The sequence below is a fragment of the Notamacropus eugenii genome, chromosome 6, assembly GCF_028372415.1.
Source record: "Notamacropus eugenii isolate mMacEug1 chromosome 6, mMacEug1.pri_v2, whole genome shotgun sequence".
In the NCBI taxonomy this organism is placed as follows: Eukaryota; Metazoa; Chordata; class Mammalia; order Diprotodontia; family Macropodidae; genus Notamacropus; species Notamacropus eugenii.
The window spans coordinates 293,568,025-293,589,403 of NC_092877.1; the positions used below are offsets into that span (position 1 = coordinate 293,568,025).

Consider the following 21,379-nt stretch of genomic DNA (forward strand, 5'->3'; position numbering starts at 1 on the left):
TGTATGTCACTGTTTCATAGTTTTCAAAACCAATTTCCCCAGCAGCCAGAGTCTTGAAGGCAAAGTCACAGAGGCAGCTGCCAATTCGGCTGTGATTAAAGCACTCAAAGTCTGATGTGCAAATGAAAAAAAAACCTTCTGGGACTTCTTCTCCCACTTATCCACTTTGGAATTTTCTTTGTAACTAAAAGCAAGTTGGTATGCTACAAATACCAAGGGTGGGAATATAAAGCAAATGTGTTGGTTCCCACTGGCTCCAAAATGTTTCTGTGCCATGTTTAAAATCAAGAATTGCTAATCAGGGTCATCTGACCAAAGAAGATGAATAAATCTTCCCACAAGGCTCTGCTCATCAGAAAAGTTTTCAGGGTCCAGGTCTTCCACAGGTTGATTTGGGTGGTCTTGAATCAATGCTGATACCAGGCTCATGATTGCATCCATCTGGTCTTGTGAGACAATTTTTGGGTCATAATTCAGGACATTACTAAGCACTTAACACCTCATACTGTCTCTAGACTCATAGTAAAAATACTCAAAGATGGGATGAAATTTCAAAACTGTTAAAATGTTGTTATATGTGTCAACAGGTATCTTCAATAACCTCTTAAGCTCCTTTAAAACTGCACTGCTGGTAGCAACATGTTCTAGATTTAGCTTGTTAAATATTTCCACCATTGTTTCTGACACTTTATCAATATAATCCACACAATCTGGATAGCAGCTCATGACAAGGTTAATGAGACACACTTGTAGAGACACCACATCTTCTAAAGGCATGTTTTGTCTGGACTGTATTACAGTGGCTGGGGCAGCTTAGTAGTGCAGTGGATCACCTCAGATACTTAACACTCACTAGCTGTGTGACCTTGGGCAAGTCACTTAACCCCAACTGCCTCATCCTGGGTCATCTCCAGTCATCCTGATGAATATCTGGTCACTGGACTCAGATGGCTCTGGAGGAGAAGGGAGGCTGGTGACCTGCACAGCCCTCCCTCACTCAAAACAAAGTCAAGTGCAAGTCATGTCATCATTTCTCTGATGGCATGGCCTTCTTCGGCAAAGAAGAACAAATACACACACAGTAGCCACTTGCTGTGAAAATATATCAAAAAATTTAATATCTGCTAGGATGCCAGGTGTACCTTCATGGTGAACAAATAAAGCTAATCTATCAATTAAAGGAATGATTATGTTTTTCATATTTACATTTTAGTGTAACTCAACACAGGCTTGAAGAAAAAGTTTGAAGGTCTGTAGATTAAATTCATCAGGGAAGACCTGAATGATACAGTCCATTAGATACTCTTGAGATGAGGAATCCCTGAAATTCACAATCTGTTCCAAGGTACCAGCCAAAACAATCTGTTTATATCACTCCACATTTACACCTTCTGACTGACTGAGGTGGACTAAATTTGTTCCCATTAGAATTCTAAGTTCCTGCCTTTCCTGTTCTCATTTCTCTGTATCCCAGCTATGTCCCTGATGATGTATTCACACCCAGAATTTGTTCATTTCTGAAATATTTGGTAGTACAAAATCCATAGAATCACTGATATCTCCAGTTGTTTCTTCATCTGTTGGCTCTCCTTCATCTGGCAAAATGCTTCTGGTACATTGAACAAGGTAATTAAAAAAATAGACCTCTTAAGGGATGCTGTACACCATGGCACATTTCTACCAAATCTTTCAAAGTATCTTTTCTGGACTGAGGAAATGACTTGACATAACCAATTCCAACTGTAACAATTAGATCAGAGTCTTGAGATAATATTTCTAGTGCACTATAAAAGTTCATAGGGATCTGCTACTTTCCTTTCTTTGGCAAATTCATCTGTCAAGTAGACCTCCAAATAGTGCAGTTCATCAGAAATTCTAAGTTCAAAGTAGCACTTTGGTGATAACATAGATATCTGAAGTTCATCAAGCATGTTAGAGGCATGTTTCAGAGAATCCATAGGCTTGTTTTTGTCCAGGCATCATCTCATCTAGAATGACTGAATCTTCCCAGACTGAACAACTTTATCTAGAAGTTTTTCCTACTCAACCTGTGTGTTATAGGCATGATGACTGTCTGGAGACTGCAGCAAACAGCACTAGTGTTTTAGCCATTTTTCAATCATGTCTGACCCTTGATGACCCCACTTGTGACCTTCTTGGCAACTATTTTGGAGTGGTTTGCCATTTCCTTCTCTAGCACATTTTACAGATGAGGAAACTGAGGCAGAGTGAAGTGAGTTGCCTATGGTCACACATTTGGTAATTGCCTGAGGCCAGATTTGAACTCATGAAGATGAGTCTTCCTGACTCCAAGTCAGTATTCTATCCAATGCACCATTTAGCTTCCCCACATCTGAATTCTCCCCAAGATTCTTTCCCTACCTTGTTAGATTTCTAAAGCTTCCTCTTCATCTTGAAAGGAAAAAAGCTAGTAAAGTGCCATACCAAATGGTTAATCCTTATGTTAATAATGATTTATATGCACTAACCTGAAGCGATTAACACAGCCTGGTCATATAGAAACAGGAAGAAGGAGAATCATCTAGAGTAAGAAAACGATGCACCAAGACACAGGGCAAGAGAAATTGATGCCCAAGATGCCAATAGAATACTAGACAAAAAATGTTAGGCTTCCCTTTTCAGGAGAAAGCCACAAGTCTTGCTAATGTATTTCCCAGAACAAAGTATTCAACATGCTCAAGAAGGATTGTCTATTTATTTACTCAAAGGCGACAGATCCCATGGTATTAATAACAAAGTCTTCCCCAGTGAGCCCCTGCTGTTGATGTTTATAGGGCTGCAATTGCAGAAATAGGGAGCTTGGTGAAAAGGGAAATGACACCATCCACACCAGCAGGATCCCTTTTGATTATAAAGAATGAGAGGCAGATGGTGAAGATTCTTCCCTGAAATAAACATAAGGAAGGCTGACATATCATTTTTGAGATTGACAGATATATATTCACACAAATACATGCACATATATCCTATATGTTCCCTATATAAATATAGATAATGTTCTCTATATAAGTATACACATATAATGTTCTCTATATAAATATAAATATAAATATATAATGTTCTATAAATTATATATATATATATAATATATGTTCTACATGTAAATAGGACATTGTCTGGTCCCATCCCCTCATTTTACAAGAAGCTGAGGACTCGAGAGGTTAAGTGATTTATCGAACACCACATAGTGACTAAATAGCAGAGCTGGGATTTGAGCCAAGGTCTCCTAATGGTAAGTGAAGTGCTCTTTCAAAGAGACCACACTGCTTCTACTCTCCAATGGTTCTGCTTGTATCTCAGAAGCAGAGGTGTTACAGTGGATAAAATGCCACACCTGGAGTCAGGAAGACTAGCTTCCTGAGATCAAATCTGGCCACAGACATTTACTAGCTGTGTGACCCGGGCAAGTCACACCATCCTGGTTAATTTCCTCATCTGTAAAATGAGTTGGAGAAGGAAATGGCAAACCACTCTAGTATCTTTGCCAAAAAAACACTAGATGAGGGTCACAGGGTCAGACACAACTAAAAAACAAAAATACCTCAGGAGTCAGAAGATGCTCATATGTCCCTTCTCTCTGTCTTGGTGGGATTGCTATAGCACTCTCCTCTGCATTCCACCTCAAGTGTGTCTACTTGAGGCATTCTCTATTATGTCACCAACTGAAGGTATGCTACTGATGGACTCAGCTGAGCTGCCATCTCCTATGATGCTAATAGGGATTTTTTTTGCCACCTTCCTCAGGGTCTAGCAAGATTGCTATCTATGCCACCATCGAAATATGTGGAGAATGAGGACGGTGGCAGTCGCGAGAAAATGACCTGAAATAATACAACTTCTCAAGCACAAGTGGGCTTTTTTGAAGAAAGGCTTCCAGGATAAATAAACACTCTCCTCAAATGATGAAACTGAGCTCCAGACTGTTGGGAAGTAGAGACAGATGGAATTACCTACACAAGGCAGTCAGAAATGAAGTAGAACTTTCTGAGCCAGACCATGAAGGAAAACAGAAACCAGAGACAGAGTTTCTAAGAATAAGCAGTCCTTTTCAGCTCTCATCAAGGATAGTCTCACCAAGGACTTGATAGGGATAGAACAGGTGGCCAATCACATGTTCTCTCAAGCCAACCACCCCTCTAGAATGATCATCAAGAGCATGCAACACAGTGGAGGGGAAGGACCTGGAGTCTGGAGATTGCAGTTTCTGGTCTCAACCAGGGTTTGTTTCTATGATTTATTGGGTAAGTACAGAAATGCCAAGACAGGCACAATCCCCTGATCTAACAGCTGCAGAGTATCACATGTTGACCCTGCCTGCTGCTCCCCTTCCCCAGGGTATTCGTTACATTAAAAAAATGAAGCTGTAGCGTTAAATATTCTTGGGTGTATTTTTAAAAATATGAATGAAAACCCTTTGTATTGGCCCTTTAAATATTTTGTATAGGAGGCAGTGTGGCATAGTGGATTTGGAACTGACCTTGGAATCTGTAAGACCTGCCTCTAACACTTACTGGCCATGAGAACCTGGACAGGCAGGGTCAACAAAGGAAGGAGGATCTGTTGGGCATCCTCAGGTCATGGCAGGAAGAATGGAATTCAAGAGGAGAAACTCCCCCTTGGCTTTGGTGCACCTAGCTTCATTTTACCAGGTTGTTATGGTCAGTAAGAGCTGGAGGTATGTCAGTTCCAAATCCATCATGTCAGGCTGCCTCCAATACAAAATATTTAAGGGGCCAATACAAAGGGTTTTGACAGCTAGAGAGATCAGGGAGGGCTTTCTGTAGGAGGTAACACTTGGGCTGTGCTTTTAAATGAGCTAATTTGTACTCCTCATATACAGGAGGTGTTTGAGACTATGCTGTTCATCCCTTTCTTTATCTACAACAGAGTCCACAGTCCCGGTAAATTTCTATTTTAGTTATAAACTCTTCCTTTTATTATCTTAACCAGTTCTATCATAGATGTTTCTCTTGTTGCTTCTTTTATTATTTATCAGAGAAGAGGTAAATTCACATTGGGGCTAAAAAATTAGGTAGTCAATCACATATAAGTTCCTTCTGGTAGAAAAGGATCATTTCAAGAGATCAAAAAAATCAGCTTTTTCAACCTTAGGGAAATTTTTATGGGAAACTATATCTAGACAATGTCTACTTTGATCACTCTGATGAACTGCTTGGATCAGCATTGAATACTCTTCTTTCTCTTGCCATGTTCTGAGGATGCCTAATAGACTTTCCTCCTCTTTGAACACTGCTTTGATTAAAGGATACTGAGTTTTAGCTCAGCAAATCTCAATATTCATAGGGTCCTTATCCTCAGGATCTTCCATATTACCTTTGACCTTGCTCTGCTTATTTAGAACCACTCCAAAATTTTCTTGGATTCAATTTCATTTTAAATATTATTTACAATAATATTTACTTCAGATCTGGAACTACACACTAAAATATAACCTACTCTCCATCAAAAACATACATGTTTTAGGGTCCCTTTTTTTTTCAAACACTTTAAAAATCACAACTAAAATTACTTCTTATGTCACAATTAAAAATCACAAAGCAGTGTGTCAGTCTTATGACCCTTTATTATAAATGAACTCCAAAATGCTATCAATTTTTATACTCTGAAATTCATTTTAACTTGGCTATATTTGGAATTTTGCAAAGAATTCTAAAGATGGCAATGTATCTGCGAGCTCTTTGTTTCGCAAATGTGTGATAATGGACTCTGGCCAGATGCAATGAAATTCTGACCAGGTATTGGAGTTCATATGTCAAAATGCGAGCTAATTTTAACCTTAACTAGAGGAAAGATTTTGGAAGCTCCCACAAGAAATGTCATATGAGAAGACCTGCTGGATTTGGAAAGAGGACTAGGGAATCACGTTTATCTAAGCACTGAAGTCATTTCAAGATAATATTACTATAACTGAAAAGTGGAATCTACTGGATGTCACATACAAGGTTTTTAAAAGCACTTGGCAATGTTTTATGGCAGGAATTAATGGACTAAAAATCATCAAAAAAGAGGTATGATAAAATATTGGACAACATTAAAGCAACTTAGGAGAAAAGACACAAAAGCCAACCTGCAGATGGAAGTTATTTCCACTTGGAGAGGTTCTTTACATGAAGTATTCTTGAGATAAATAATAAAAGTCATATGAATGACATAGGTAGGTATATACTTAGTGAAAACAACAGACTTGGAAAATGAAGGTAAAATGAAAGTCTGAATCAATAATGAAGATGAAGGCTGCCAGGATTATGTGGATTGGGGTCACTTAAGGGACTTGAACCAGATAAAGGAGAAATTCGAACTACTATAGGAGAGAGATGAATACTTTGCTTAGAGCAAAAGACTAATCTTGCTAACTGGTATAATCAGCCAGAATGCTAAATAGGAGAAAGATTTAAGCAGAAAAAATGCTTAAAATGCAGAAGTCAAATTGAGATGAAAGACAATGAGGATTGAATGCAAAATAGCTTGTGGAAGAGAATAATGTGAAATAAGGCTGGAAAGATACACTGGAGTTAGGCTGCCAAGCTGAAGAATTTGCATCTTATCCTCCTGGCAACAGAGTTAGAGCTAGGTTGGAGGCAGGATCTACTGAAGATTCTGGGGTTGCGAAGTAGCATAGCCAGACCTGAGGTATAGGAAGTTTATTTGTGGAAGATCAATTAAGAAAATAGTCCACAATCGAGGTGATAGGTGACCAAGGACTGAACAAAGGTGATAAACCTGTGAGACTTTGGTAACACTGCTTCTTTTTTGGTTTTAGATGTATATCTAACCACTTCTCTGTTCTTTTTTGTTGGTTCACATCCCATCTGCCAAGCAAGAGGTGTCCTTCAAGACTCAGTCTTGGACCCTTTTTTCTTCTCTCAACATTTTTGGTCCCCAGTCCCTCCTATGGATTCAATTATGATCTCTGTGAAGATGACCCCAAAGTCTCTATATCCAGACTGTGTTTTCTCTTCAATCCCAGCCCTGCATTTCTAAGTGCAAGCTAGACATCTTCACCTGGATGTCCTCCTCGAATCTCAAATGTAGCAAGCTGAAAACAGAAATCATTTGTCCCACTTCCCTCACCCCTAAATGCCTCTTTCTCATACCAAACCTTTTTCTATTAGTGGTACCCACATTTTTGCTAGTTTTCCAGGTTCAAAATCCTGGAGTCATGTTAAACTCTTTTTTTCTCCCTCATTCTTTATATACAAGCAGCTATTAAGGACTGCCAGTTTTTTCTCCACAACATCTCTTGCATTCGTTCTCTCTTCTCTGTGAATACTGACACCATCCTAGTCCCTCCTCACATCTCTCCTGAATTATTGTAATAACCTGAATTATTGTAATTATTGTAATTGGTCATTCTGCCTTCGCTTGACTGTTTCCTTTCCTTCCCATTTTTTTTACATACCTACCAAATGTTCCATGACTTGCTGCCATCTCTAAGAAAAAACACAAACTTCTCAGCCTACCAGGTAAGGCCCTCCCTCTTATTCTAGTCAGTCTTTCCAATGTCTTCATTTCATGTTGCTCCCCTTCTACAGTACATAATAATAGCTAACGCGTATATAGTACTGAAAATACACTAGGCACTGTGCTAAGTACTTTGCACGACTATGTCATCTGATCCTGACAACAACTCTGTGAAGCAGACATTATCATTCTCCCCATTTTACAGTTGAGAAAACTGAGACAAGCAAAAATTAAGTGATTTGGTCAGTCCCAAGAACTAGTGTCTGAGGCCCCATTTGAACTGGAGTCTTCCTGGATACCAGACCCAGGGTTATAGCCACTGTACCACCCAGTTATCTTTCCAGCTGAACTGGTTGCTTCTTGATTTCAACATCCATTTAATTTTTTTATTTTGTTATTCTGAACTTAAATACACACAGAAGCAGACATTTTGCTTGACTAAGCTTATTTGTTAATAAGGTTTTGTTCAACATGACATCTTCTGCCTTTATCTACCTCCTTACCTCTACTTTTTCCTCACAGAGACCCTTCAAAACCTTTCTCTCTCAAGCCTTAGCTCAGAAGCTACTACTGCTACTTGACCTTCCTGACTCTATTCCTTTCCCCTAGACCGGGGGTAGGGAAGCGATGGTTTAGAGGGTCACATGTGGCCCTCTAGGTCCTCAAATGCCTCCCTCTGACTGAATTCAAACTTCACAGAACAAATCAGATTTAGTCAAAGGGCTGTACTTGAGGACCTGGAGGGCCATATGTCGCCTTAAGGTCACAGGTTATCCACCCCTACCCTACACTGTTCCCTTTTTCTACAGCATGTTGATTGTTTACTTGCTTCCATCAATCCTTATAATTTCTCTCCCTCTGAGGAAAGCTCCCCAGCACAGGGACCAACTTATTTTTTAGCTCCAGTACCTAGCACAGGGGTGGGGAACCTGCAGCTTCAAGGACACCTCTATGTCCTCAAGTGTAGCCCTTTGATGGAATCCAAACTAGCACAATGCCTTGAATATAGTAGATTTTGACAATATTTGTTGAATTCAATTGAAGAGTCCAATTGCTGCCCATTCTTAAACTCCTCTTCCTCTTTCTCCACCTCTTTACTTCCTTCAAGTTCCAGCTACAATCTCATCTTCTACAGGACTCCTTTCCCAGTCTTAACTCTGGTGACTTCCTTCCTTTGCTCATTTCCTACTTATCCTGTATATAGCTCATTTGTACATAGTTGTTTTCATGTTGTCTCCTCCATCAGACTCTCAGCTCCTCAGGGTTAGGGTGTCTTTTGCCATTCTTTATATCACCAGCACTTAGCATGGAGCACACAGGTGGATCTTAATAAATGCTTATTGACAGACAGACTGACAGAAGCATGTGTGGCTATTCTCCAAAAAGGCTCTTACTAGACTTTGATGTGTAGCCATTACACATATATTTCTGGAATAATACAAAATGAAGCAATCACACTACAAAGCCTAATAATGGGCTTTTGCACGGAGTTTCAAAGTTTACAAAACATTTTACATCCCACTGGAACCTTTGGATGATACCATGAAGTAGGTACTATAGCCATCATTACCCCCATCTTGTACAGGAGGAATCTGAGGTTTAAAGACTGACCTGTCACTCAGCTAGTAAGTGTAGGAGCTGGTATTTGAACCTCCATCCTGCTGCCTCTAAGGACAGCATGTTGAGGTGGTATTTGAACATGGGTCTTCCTGACTCCAAGTTCAGGACTTAATCCAATAAGTCACATTGCCTCCCCATACTAGTCTGGCATGTAATAAGCACCTGTCTGACAATTTAAAGATAGATAATAATGCTGTACTTGGAAATACCACTTTGCAGTGTTTGAAACACCCTTCACCTACATGATTCCATTTGTAACTCACAATGCTATGAGGCTGGCAGGGGAGTTATTATTATCCCTGTTTTATGGATGAGGAAAATGAAGCTCATATAAGTTATGACTTGCCCAAGGTAACATGCCTAATAAATGGGGGAGCTAGTACTAGAATCTAAGGCTCCAGCTTTCTTGTCCATGGTTCTTCCACAGTCAGTACAATACTGTCTCTTCTTTGGCCTCAGGGTATAATTTGTAAGGGCAGAGCTCTCGCTGAGTTCAAATGAAACACAATGAGGGAGAGCCAACACTGTACCTCTCCTCCTACAAGAGGGAGGAGAGAAGAAAACGATCAGTAAAGCTCATCTTGATTCAGTAAATCATCAGAATGTAGGAGATCTAAATATTATGTCCATTCTCCAGGTCTTCTTTCTATGTCGAGGAGATTTTTTATTCACAGAAATGACATGACAATAATAGCTATCTGCTTCAGGAGCTGGGAAATTATTCAAGATTTTTTGCCTTTTTAAGTTGTGAGAATAAAATCCCAAGGTATGAAGGAAGCATATTTACCCCCTCAGAGGATATTTATTTTATCTCTATATAAATATATATGTATATACATATTTATGTATATATGTACATATATACTTATATGCACGAATATGTGTTTATATACATACATATACATATACATATTTGTCTATATGTGTGTATATACATATTCACACATATATGCGTATATAAAAGCTTATTTATCTCCTAAGAGGAAAATTATAAACTTGTAATCCACTTATTGGCTTATTCTTCCAAATCAATGGGGAATAATGGTCCTTGACTATTTCCTTTGGAAGCCTTAGAATGAGGTTTGGTGTCACCCACGCTCTTGTCAGTCTTTCAGGTTTGAAATCCCAGAGTCATGTTAAATAACTGTTTTGTCTCATTCCTTATATACAATCAGTTGCCAAATACTATCAATTTTGCCACCACAACATCTCTTGCATCCATTCTCTTTTGGCATCATCACAGAGTCTTAGAATGAGGTAGAGGGTGACAGGCATGAAAGGCTCTGCAAGTTCTTATGCTAGTCGCTGATTCATGGGGACAATCTAAAAATTCACCACTGCCTTTGGATTCACATTGAGACCAACTCTGGAGCTAACTGGTGGGTACTTCACAGGGCAGATTCAGTCCTCTTGTGTAAAAATATGCTCGTAGTACCAAAGGGAACGAACTGAGGCTAGCAAGGAAATCTAAGAACAACAAATAGTTTGGGGTTTCTTTAGTTATACTGAGGCAAAGATGAAAATCAAAGACATATTTAGAGACATGGTTGTGCTGTTCAGTTCAAAGCTTATTTTGTTTCTCTTTTATTTTTTTCCTCTTTCTTCCAAGAAGAGTGATCTTAAGGCTGAAAAGGACAGAGAAGAAAAAGGCCAACAAAAGCCTGATTTCTAAGATAAGTAAGGAGCTAGTAGGAGAGCACCTAACTGCCTTTGATGAGTTCAAAACACCAGGCTCAAAGGAACTACATCTAGGGTGCTGAAAGAACTTTGGGAATTGATTGCTGAACCATTGTTAGAGATCTTTGAAAGACTATAGAGAAAAGAAGTTTCACTGGACTAAAGAAGTATGGTTTTTCAAAAAAGAAAAAAAGAATGAAGTCTGCAAACTGTAAGCCTATGAGCTTTATTTAGAATGCTAACTTAAAATGTATGGTCAGTGAACTTCAAAAAAAGGTAGAGTGATTTCAGATACATTATGACTTATTAGGAGCCAATCATGAAAGACTCACCTTATAATGGGGGTTGTAGGGAAAAGGGGAGCAGATGAGACGGCTCTAGACTGAAAGAGGGAGTAGTGGGATTCTACAGATATAGCTGACCTAGATATTAAACATTTTACATTTTGTCATGCTATGTTGGGGGCAGAATAAAGAAATATAAGCTAGATAAAAGTATTGCTAGGTGGCTTTGGAACTGGTTGGGTTGATCAATAGTAAACTTGGAAGAAGGTCTCTTCTCCTAGTGTATTCTGGGAAATTAGTGTTTTGCCCTGTGATGATGAACAGAATAGGAAAGAATGAAAACACAAGTAATGAAACTTTCAGATGATACAAAACTAGGAAGGATAGCTAATATATTAGATCTCTATCAGGATCTCAAAATATCTTGAAAGGTTAGAACACTGGATTAGACCTAACAAGTTGAACTTTAACAAAAATAAAGTCTTGCATTCAACTTTTAAAAAAACCAGCTTCAAAAGTACAAGATGCAGAAGCCACAGCTAGACAGAAATTTTAAAAAGATATGGGGGGTGGAGTTCAGTGGAGTGGAAATTCAAAATGGACATGAGATGGCCCTTCCTGGGTCCCCTACTTCCATATTTTTTATAGCAGTCTATCTAAACTCTCCTCTTCTGCCATTATCATAGTCTATACTTACCTATGTGTCTTTTGTTTCTCATTGGATTGTAAACTCCTTGGAGGAAGGGATTATGTTATCATTTTTGTATCCCAAATATCTACCATAAAGCTTCATGTAGTGATGAAAATAAATGTTTGTTGAATGAATTACTGGAAAAGGCTGTGATAGCTCAGGTTTAAATACGATCAATATATCACAATATACATTTTTTAGAAGTGTTGATTATCAAAAAAAAAAAAAAAAAGGCAGAAGTCCCTCTAACCAATCATTTGCTCTCACGGGTAGGAAATGTAAGGTTAGTTCCTGAACCTCCTTGGGCCTGATATCTGTCATGTGCTAAATGAGGGTCCAGACTTGATATGTAAAGTCTTCTCAAGCTGTAAATCAGTCCTGTGATCACTCATAACTTTGGTAGTAAGATATTATTATAATCATTATGGAAAATGGGTTAAAAATTCAACTATGCCACTGAATGTAGAAACTCCCAGAGAGTTTGAGTTTAATTTTTGGATATTTTCTATTTTTGAAAATGACCCTGAAAGCTGGCTTTCTGCTTGACCTAGTGAATAATTCCCTGTTCCTGTGTGCCTTCGTTTTACCATCTGTGATAAGGGAATCAAGGTGTGACCTCACTCTAAGTTTCTGAAACCTTGGAGTGATTCAATAATAAAACTGTCAGATACAGGGAAGGAGTGTCTGGCCGCTCTGCTGAAATGAAGAAAAAGAGAAATGGTCCAGAAATTTTCAGAAAAGATTGAAAAATGAACTTCAGGTTGATTTAAAAAAGTCATTTTTATTGAGAATGCTATTTAGTTTCTGTATTTCAATACAGATACATTTTCATTAATTTTTCTATTTATATATTTGTTATTACCTTTTTTCTTTAGTAAGATTCTAAATTCTTTTCCATTGTGACGCTTAATACATATAGGAGGCATACAACAGCAGAAAGAGGTTTGGATTTGGAACCAGGTTGAACTTGGCAGCTCTGACACTTGATAGTGAATTGTCCTTGGGTGAATTCACTTAACTTGTTTAGATCTTAAGTAAATAGTTTGAAATAGATGACCCTGATTCCCCTTCCAGCTCTAAATCTATGATCCTATGATATGCTAGAAAGAAAGCCTTCTACTATATTCAAAACAAAACAAAACAGGTAAGAACTCATGTAAGAGAGGCAAGTAATGCCCAACCTTGAGCAGTAAACACAAGTGCCACCATAAATGGGTTCCTGTTGGGGAGATGGGCAGCCCTGGCTATGGCTAGGAACCTGTTATGTCTTTGAAGATGTTTTATCTAATTGTTAAGCAACTACAAATAATTTATATAAAAAGTGTACTGCTCCAAAAATAAAAAAAAATAAAACCACTGATAAAAGGAAAAGAACAGAAAAAGCAAAGTGTTCTATGAATTGCTTAAGGCAAAGAATTCATTTTTCTCCAACAGAAACACCAGTACAAAAATAGTGCCTCACCACCATCTTGTTCTTCATTTGGCTTTAAGTACAGGTAACATTCCCAGAAGCGACTGCTCTCCCAGAGTTGCTTGCTGTGGCACAGTCAGGGTGGACAAGCCCAAGACTTGGCTAAAGATAATTACAGGCACAAGCCTTTTGAGGGGGCTCATTTCTATTCTCTTGAAGGGGAGGAAGGAACGAGGTATATGGTTTATACCATAAGCCAGTGATGCCCATTTAATGGTTTGTGAACCCCTTAAGGATTTATCATGATAGCATAAGGAGTTTGAGCTAAAAAGTCTTTGATGGTAACTTAACTAGTAAATAATTGCCCAATTATGTTACAAATATATTTTTCCTCTGTTACAACAAGCATGTACACATTTGAAGCATTACAGATTTGTAAATTTTAATTTGGAGCTTTATCGGGCTAAAGTTATCCTTGTAGTTATTGTAAGCACTTAATGAATAAATCTAAAAGAATATGAGTAGTATATTAAATTACCGTAAGGGTAAAAATTCATTTTGTTATTGTTGTGTTTTGTTATTGTAGCACAACAAAAAAATGTTCTGCAAACCACTGCCATACTTGAGAGAAAGCTGTCTGAGACATATGACAGAAGGTAAGAAGAATTCAGAGGCAAAGGAAGTGAACAGAATTTAAAATGAGTCAGGGAAAAATAAAGGAGGGTTTTGAGTGAGAAGCAAACACCACAAAGTTCATTAATATTTTGCCAGTATTTTATATTTTCTATGAAAGGTCAATGGGTTACATTTTTTTTTTTTAGTTTTTTGTTTGTTTGTTTTTGGTCTCTGCTTTTACATCTGTTGGTGTGGACCTGTGAGTGAGGCAAAGTCTGCCTTCCATTTTATTTTAATATGCAATAATTCTCAAGTAACCACAAATACAGCTTTCTGAAAGATGCTTATGTTAGTTCATCTGGTTGGAGTTTGATGCTATTGAATTCAAGGTTAGGGATCAAGTCTTCCAGTAAGTTACCCTCACACAGACAACCCTCTATCCATGTCCACCATGTGGCACATCCAAGCCCAAGCAGACACTTCACGAATGCCAATCATCAGTCACACTAATAAGACCTCACATGAAACATCATGCCTTTCTCACCATTTTCTCCAGGAGCAGTTGTTCCTAATATACAGCTGAAGAAATTAGAAATCAATTCAGGTCAAGTGCCTTCACCACGTGCTGGCTGTATGACCCTGGACAAAGTCATTGAAGCTCTCTCTGCCTTAGTTTCTTCGTATGCAAAATGAGGATGATAATAGCACTTACTCTCCTGGGTTGTTATGAGGTTAAATGAGATAATAATTATAAAGCACTTAGCACAGCACCTGGAATACAGTAAGCGCTACATAAATGTTAGCTATTATCATCATCACTGTAATGTACCCAAGGCCACGCTATTAGCAAGTACTAAAGAGCTAGCATTCAAAGTTGGGTCTCTATGGACCCTAAGTCTATCATACTATTCTGCCTTGGTCTATACTACACCTATTCTGTCTCTTGTCTTGGAACAAACTTATCCCTAGCAATGTCTTGGGATTTTGAACTTGGAGCCAGATGCCCAGAGAGATTAAGTCATTTGCTAAAGGTCCTAAAATATGTTTAAAAAAAAAAAGGCAGAACCAAGATGTGAACCCCCTTCTGGGTCCAAATCCAGGGCAGGGGGCAGTGGTGGTTTCTTTTATATTGGCTAGCAATATGGCCCACTTATTTCTCAGAATCTTAACTATATTCTCATCTGTAAATCAAGGACAATAACAACACCACTTTATAGGGTTGTTGTTGGGGTCAATTAAACGAATTCAAGTCCAGTGCTTTGCAAACCTGAAAGGATTATTTGAATTTCACTGAAATTTCATTTCACTACTCTCCACTAAAGAAAATGGATAATAAACACCCATGATATAATGGCAAGAGTGCTGGTCAAAAAGATATGGGTATTGGCTCTGCTACTGAGGAAGTTACTTACCTTTGTGAACCTCAGTTTCTTCATATGTAAGATGGGAAGGTTAGGTTCTAGATTTCAAGTAAGATAACACATTACAAACACTGACAAATCATAGATCTTTCTCAATGAGACTTTCTGCAAATGGAAGATATTCCTATCCAAAGGTATTTCAGTCTCCAAAATTCTGATTTCTATTGATAAGGTAGCAATAGTGTCATCTTCATAAAGCACTAATCAGTGCTTGAATACTCATCATCAAATTTCTTGGGAAATTCTGTTTTCAAGTTCTCAACTATATAAATGAAGCTCATAATCATTTATTAAACAACTACAATTGCCCAGCACTCTACTAAGGAGAAGGGATACAAAAAGAGGCTCTCCCCTCACAGTTTTAATTTCCTTTTATTTCCCTGTCATAACCATGGGCAAAATAACTTTTCCTCTGAGCCTTAGGTAAGTTTCTAAGAGTAGCCATATTGTAAAAGGCTTACTATCTGCATTAGAGGAGGGAGGTTCCCACACTGGATTATTCACAGTGCCAAAATCCCAGGTCCTTGAAAGGATGTGATATCCAATTGGAGCATTGAAGAGGAAGTATAGAAAAGTATGAAAAAGCAAGGACTGGGGAAGGTATTTTCAATTATATATGTGTCAGGCTTTTAATACTGCAGTTAATTTTATTTTCAGAATTATAAATTCCCTGATCACACAAAACTATATTAGAATGTAGTAGGGTCCTTCAGGGAAGAGATTGTTTTATATTTTTCTTTCTGTCATAAATACCTAGCATTATGGATATACTAAAACCTTAATAAATGCTTGCTGATTGACTGATTGAAATAAATAAAACATTCCCCAGACTAATTGGCAACAGATTTGTAGATCACACTCACTTTTGTTCTCGTTTCCAGGTACATTTAATTGAGGATTAATTGTGCTTGCCTGCTCCCACTACAGCTAGGTGGCATGGAGGACAGACGGCCAAGCCTGGAGTCAAGAAGACCTGAGTCCAAATCTGGCCTCAGACACTTAGTAGCTGTGTGACCCTAAGTAAGTCACTTAACCCTGTTTTCCTCAGTTTCCTCATCTGTAAAATGAGCTGGAGAAAGAAATGGCAAACTGCTCCAGTATCTCTGCCAAGAAAATCCCAAATGGGGTCACAAAGAGTTGGACACAACTGAACAACCGCAAAGCTACTTACTACCTTTTGAAACGTGCAAAAGACCCAAGACATCCCCTGCAAACTCCCTCATGCAGAGGGGCATCTAAAGTGTCCAGCTTCCACACACTGCATCCTCTTCATCTCTGACCTCAGTTATTACCCACTGCAGCACATGCACCAGGAACAATGTGTCTGATGACAAAGACAATGAGACTAAGTCACGTTTCTCATTCCCTTTGGCTAGTCCTTTCTCCTTATGTAATCTAAGCGTGATTCCTCAAAGGCTTCAAAGATTAAAGTTCTCTTCCTGTGAATCCCCCTTGACTAAGACTTGTAGGGCAGAATGTATGATTAAGTCAGCAGGGGCTTTCTGGGTCAATAAATATACACACTCTCACTCTCTCTCTCATTCACGCACACACACACACACGCATGCACACACCAAAACTAAAACAAAACAAAGTAAGGAAATAAAAAACAATCTACCCATGGCTATCCTAGTAACTGAGATGTACATATTGCTGGTTACTAATATAGTACATATGACAGATTACGGAGAGTCTCTCTTTTCTATGTTGATTACTTTGTCAGGGTGTTGCCTTTATAGGAACAACTTTAGTTTTTACATCTTAGATTCTTGACTTGAGAATTCTTCTTTCAATTATTCATTTATCTTTTTTTGGCTAGCTGAATTGCTCAACATGGTCTATCTCACCTTCTCAATTTTACAGATAAAATGCCCAAGACCCAGACAAATTATCCAAAGCCAAGAACAGAACCCAAGACTCCTTAACTTTCTGTCCTGTTGTCTTTTCCACTATTCCATACTATTTAACTCCATTTCTGTTAGGCCATTCACAGTCTCCTCTGGTTGCTATACACCTCAGATTACCACTTCTTCTGATCTTTTTATAGACTTTCTCTAGAATTCCTTATCAATTGGTCAGAGTTCCATGGATCTACAGCTGGAAGGAAGCTTGAAGGTCATTTAATCCAATCTAATCAATTTAGAAATGAGAAACAGGCTAAAAGAGACTGTGACTTCCTCAGTCACACAGATAAAAACAAGCCTAAATCAGGGTCTGTGCATAGAACCTGCAGAGAAATGAAATCCCAGTTCAGCTCCATAATATATTTCAAGACAGAAAGACATCCTTGAAAAATAGTCTCTAGTGAGATTGAGTAAATGACTGAGTTGAATTACCTCTTCATGCTTGTAAGGTGCTTGCCACCCAGCTTGCTTAGCTTTTTAAATTAGACAGTATGGAAAGAATATAGTGGAAAGTACACTGAACTTGGAATCAGAAGCCACGGGTTCAAGCCCAAGCTGTATTGACCTGTTTGGACTTTTAAATTTCTACATCTGTAAAATGGGGATCATAACTCATTCACTACCAGTCTCAGTTGCCAGTGTTATGAGAATCAGATGACATAATGTTCAGCAAAATTCAGTGGAATTCCATGGAAATGTCAACCAATCAATCAGTAGAACTTTTCTTAAGCATTTACTATATGCAAGGCACAGTGCCAGACATGGACAAAAATTAAAGACAAAAATTAAACATTTCTTGCTTTCAAGTCTCTTTATTCTACCAGGGGTGGGAATGGATACTGTGTGTTTTTTTGTTGTTATTTAATCGATTAGTCACATCTGACTCTTCATGACTCCACTGAAGGTTTTCTTGGCAAAGATATTGGAGTGGTTTAACCATTTTCTTCTCTAGCTCGTTTTACAGATGAGGAATCTGAGGGTTAAGTGACTTGTTCAGGGTCACATAGCTAATAAATGCCCAAGGTTGGATTCAAACTCAAGTCCTCCTGACTTCAAAGCCAGCACTCTATCCACTGCACTGAACAGACAGACAATATTAACAACTAGAAGAAACCAATGAAGAGTAATGTCACTAGAACTGAGCCTTGAATAAGGCTTCTAAGAGGCAGAATCAAATAGGGAGGACATTCTATGTGGGGTTCATAGTCTATACAGATGCATGGATGTAAGTTGACCTTTAGCTAGAATGTGCACAGTCTGGAGGGTAGTTTTTGTGAAAGAAGGTAGGAAAATTAGGTTTGGAGTCAGACTGTGAAGGGTTTCAAATGGCAAGTTGGAGAGTATACACTTCATCGGAAAAATATGAAGTTGGCAGCTGGATAGAGGATTGTTGGGACAATGAAAAGCTGGCGGACCACATACTAGCCTATGATGAGAATTCAGGCAACATATGTAAAGGGTTTCCATGCGAGTGGTGAAAAAGGGATGAATGCTGGAGAAGTTGTGAGGGTAGAATCAGGCAGACTTTGCAAGAGATTTGTATACTGCTGTATACTGTTGTACACTGCTGTCATTATCATAGGTGCACCCATGGGACATGAAAGCCTTAGTGGAGATTCCAAAGACTAAAAAGTTGGTTTGCTCCTTATCCCTGAGCATGAACAAACCCCACCCTCTCTAAAACACCCAATAAAAGCATAAGTATGCTTTTATAGGTCCCAGATTGGATTTTCTCTATTAAAGTAACAAGACAAAATCTATGTACTGACAGTTGTTCAGTCATTTCAGTCATGTCTGACTCTTTGTGACTCCACTTGGAGTTTTCTTTGCAAAGGTAGTGGAGTGGTTTGTTATTTCTCCAACTCATTTTACAGCTGAGGAAACTGAAGTGAGCAGGGTTAAGTGACTTGGTCAGGGTCATATAGTATCTGAGGCCAGAGCTGAACTCAGGGAGATGAGTCTTCCTGACTTCAGGTCTAGTGCTCTATCCACTGCACTACATTGACAGTACCATGGTACGATAAAAAGAATCAAGTGAACTAACCTGGGCCTCATCTGAAAAATGAGAAATTTGGACTTAATGATGTCTAGAAAGACTTTGCCATTCTTTGAAACCAGTATCTCCCAATGGAGAACAAAAAAAAATGGCTCTGCGTTCCATCATGGTATGTATTGACACTCAAGACATTTCTGTCCAACTAACCTTGTCAGAACCATTGCATTTATAGTCAAGGTCATAAAAATGGTTCAGCTAAAGACGAGGTTTCCTGTCCATTCCCAAATGAAAAAAAAGAGTGTTTCTGCAACCACAGAGCACTTGAAGGACTGCAGTTTCCTATAAAGAGGATGAGGCTTCTAACTACAGCTGGGCAATTCTAAACTTACTAGAAATTGGGTCTCACCAGGTTTCCCACTATCTGTCATGACTGGGTGAATATCTACATCATGAGGCCTACAAGCCTTCAGTGGTACTGCATCAATCTCTTCATTTTCTAGAAAATAAGGGTGGGAGGGCAGACTACTTGCCTTATCCCCTTCCCCAACCAGAAATACCTATATGAGCTCCACCAAACCCACAAACTGAGACAGAGCTCTGTGTGTCCCTGAGGGATGCTTTCTGTCAGCTTCTAGAATCCTCTTTTAAACTGCAAATGACCCTGGGAGAAATCATCCCTTAATACATCAATTAACTCCTTTTTAGTTCGCTACCAGTGGGCTGAGAAGAAGAAAGGGACATAGGAAAGGTGTCTGAATTAGGGATGGTAGGTGGGATTTAACTGGGCCAAGCAGGGAATATTGAAAGTAAAGAAAAAGGCACTAATATAACTAGAGAAGGGGGATAGTCCTGGACACACCCACTTTGACCACTTCACAATTCTGTGGAACCCCACCCCTTGTGAAAGGATCTTATTTACTTTATTACTTTGGGCATGCACAGGAAAGGTAGTCCGATCCACATGAAGAGGGCTTGACTACCTACCAAAGCTGAGTCCTCCTCTTGCCATGTTGCTTACGTCCAAACGACACCTTTTACTCTCCTTCTCAATTTGCTCTCTTCCCTCCCCTTCCCCTTCTGAGAGTTCATAAAAAGAAAGGTGCTTTTTAAGCAAGAGGCCAGAGGCAAACGAGGTCTGATGTTTCTGCTGGGAAGCTGTAGGTGTCTTATTTTACAGTGGAGTTCTATCCAACCGAAATCCTCTTAGTTCTCTATGTCATTGCTTCCAATTCTGCTCCTTTACTTGATTGGATTTATGCAATGAGCCTAATTCATCTTCTCTGTTTTCATGATTAGAAAGCTCCATTGGGTTGCTACTTTATGCGAGATTTTCTTTTTTTTTGGATGTTGAAACCTACCCCCCCTTTTCTGTATTTATTGCCGTGCTAAATCATATTCAGGGACTTGAAAGCCAGATAGCCATCACTAATTCATAGCAGCCTACCTGATACCACTAATCTCCTCCTGGGTATTCTCTTGATAGCAGAGTCCAGTATCTCTGGATTCCAAACTCTAAGCCCAGGAATCTTTTGGAAGAGCCCTCTACTTCAAAGAGAATTTCTAACAAAGATTAGAGTCACAAAGAATTAAATATTTAAATCCATTTTCTGGCATTCAACTTCATATAATAAAATTCTCCTCTGAAACACAACTAAAAGTGAAAAAGTTCTAACTAATGATATTTAATTTATTTTTCAAAGACAGTCCGAAGCCAGCACTGGTCCATGGCAAAATGTGAAAGAAATGCTGAGATGAGAGTCAGCCAATAACAGCAGAAAGCTCTGGATTTGGCGCTAGGGTTCAAAGCCTTCCCTTCTGAAACTTACTATCTATGTTGACTTGAGGCTCAGTTTTCTCATCTGTAAAATGTGGAAGTTGATGGCCAGGGATTCTTAATCTGAGGTCTGTGAACTTGTGTGTGTTTTTTAAAATATATTTTGATAATTCAGTATCACTGATCTTATTTGCAAGTCTATGTATTTTATTGTGCATTTTAAAATATTATTCTGAGGAGAGGTCTGTAGACATCCCTAGACTGCCTAATGGGTCTGTCACAAAAAAGTTACAAACCTCAAACAAGGTAATCACTAAGTTGAAATCTGTGATCATATAAGGTTTTTCTTTGACCCTTCCATTTCTCCTCACCATTTCTCTGTGTGTTCACTCCCCTACGCTCCACCCATCAGAGCCCAAAGAGCTCTATTAGCCCTGCCTGTCTAGTTACCCAGGGAAGATGGGACTCGACCAATTCATCCTG

The 21,379-nt window shown here is 38.8% G+C and overlaps 1 protein-coding gene and 2 pseudogenes across 3 annotated transcripts in view; all 3 read right to left on the reverse strand.

Moving 5' to 3' along the window:
* The window catches only part of ENOX1 (ecto-NOX disulfide-thiol exchanger 1), a 341,922-nt gene that overhangs the window by 235,270 nt on the left and 85,273 nt on the right, over positions 1 to 21,379 (reverse strand). The window lies entirely within an intron of this gene.
* On the reverse strand, positions 7 to 813 carry LOC140510868 (vacuolar protein sorting-associated protein 35 pseudogene; annotated as a pseudogene).
* LOC140510869 (vacuolar protein sorting-associated protein 35 pseudogene) lies at positions 811 to 20,131 on the reverse strand (annotated as a pseudogene).